Source organism: Austrofundulus limnaeus, unplaced genomic scaffold, assembly GCF_001266775.1.
Source record: "Austrofundulus limnaeus strain Quisiro unplaced genomic scaffold, Austrofundulus_limnaeus-1.0 Scaffold53, whole genome shotgun sequence".
Lineage (NCBI taxonomy): Eukaryota > Metazoa > Chordata > Actinopteri > Cyprinodontiformes > Rivulidae > Austrofundulus > Austrofundulus limnaeus.
This window is the reverse complement of record NW_013952455.1, coordinates 265,959-267,600: the sequence shown is the minus strand read 5'-3', so window position 1 is coordinate 267,600 and position 1,642 is coordinate 265,959. Positions and strand designations below refer to the sequence as shown.

At 34.3% G+C, this 1,642-nt stretch overlaps 1 protein-coding gene across 3 annotated transcripts in view; it reads right to left on the bottom strand.

Annotated features, from left to right (window-relative positions):
• The window catches only part of caskin1 (CASK interacting protein 1), a gene marked incomplete in the record, with an annotated part of 59,042 nt that overhangs the window by 46,881 nt on the left and 10,519 nt on the right, over positions 1 to 1,642 (bottom strand).

Here is a 1,642-nt window from a genome sequence, read left to right as displayed (position 1 = left end):
TGTGTTGGTGGAGGGTGAGGGGTTCTGACATGGGGCTAGCAGTGTGCCAGTACTGCCAGCTCTGCTGTACAGATCTGATGTTGAAATCACTGTTAGACTATGGCAGGCCATTTGAATAAAATCAACAACATCATTCTAGATATGTGAAACTGGTTTAGGATTAGACATATTAKTTACTGAGGATATCTCTAAATGTATTTTGACTCGTCAAAATTCCTATTTGAGATATCTCTAATTATATTGAATGCAGGCTCCAAATCAACATATCTTAAATGTAGATATCTCTAAGTTAGTTTTGACCAGTCAYTATTTGCTTTCAAGATATCTCACTTCTAGTTCTGACTAGTCATAATTCCAGTTAAAGATATCTTCACCTACRTCATCATTCAAGATATCTCAAGTGTATTTCTAAATATCACAAAAAAGATTGGACTAGTGCAAATGTAATTGCAAATATCGAACTGTAAATATGACAACTCAAAATATATTTTAAGATATCTCCAAATGAATTCAAGATATCCAGAACATTTTTTTTTTCATCTGGATGGCTTTTATTATTTTGACTAGTCAAAATGTCACAGATTTACATAGCATCTTGGACGAAACATCATTAGATATTTTAGCCACACTGAGCCACTAGCCTTACCTTAATTTGTTATTCAGTGGTCTGCAGTGTCAGGTCAGTCCAACTCAAATTCTGGTGTTTTTAACTATTTTTAGCTCTGCTGCTAAACATGAATGATGAAACACAAACAATTTATTGTCTGTCATTGCAGCTACAAAAAATCCTGTTTGGACAGCTCAGTGGCAACAGGGGGGGCTTACGCACAATTTCTTCAGTCGGAGATCTAAAACTGTAATTTCGACTAGTCATAATTATGTATGTGTGACCCTTCAAATGATGAATCTGGTGATGTCATTCAAGATATCTTGAATTACATTTTGACTAATCAAAATCCCTTTAATATATCTTGAATTGTTCTTCTGACTAGTCAGAATGTGCACGCAGACAACTTAAATTATCATTCAAGATAGGCAAAATGTAGAAATGTAAATGTAAAATCTAGATTTTTAGACATCTAGAATGTAATTGCAGATAGTCAGACAAAGATGATTTCACATTAAACTGGCTTGCCATAATTAGACAGTTACGTACATAYAGTATCAACATATGTTTCCGTTTTTAGTGGTTTTAGGTGGTTTTCAACCCACCTAGGCTCGTTTCACRTGGTTTTTGGTGGTTTTAAATGGTTTTAGGTCTGTGGTTGACGTTTGTCAGTAAGTCAAAGTAGGATCCTGTCAAAAGTGATACATAAGCTTATGTATCAGTACTAATTAAATAATTGATTAAATAATATCAAAYGAGAATACCGATACTGTTTTCAGCTCTGTACTATTACACGTGTTAACTTATCACAATATTCATGAAAGAAAATTGGTAAATTTATCAGAGTTAGTCATTAACTWTGTAAAATAACTTTGGGCAGGAAAGTTGTATTGATGTAGAAATCTCACAAGTGGGATTATTTCATCTTTGTCAAGAAAACTTCTAACTACTGTCCATCCATCATTCATCCATCCATCCATCCATCCATCCATCCATCCATCCATCCATCCATCCATCCATCCATCCATCCATCCA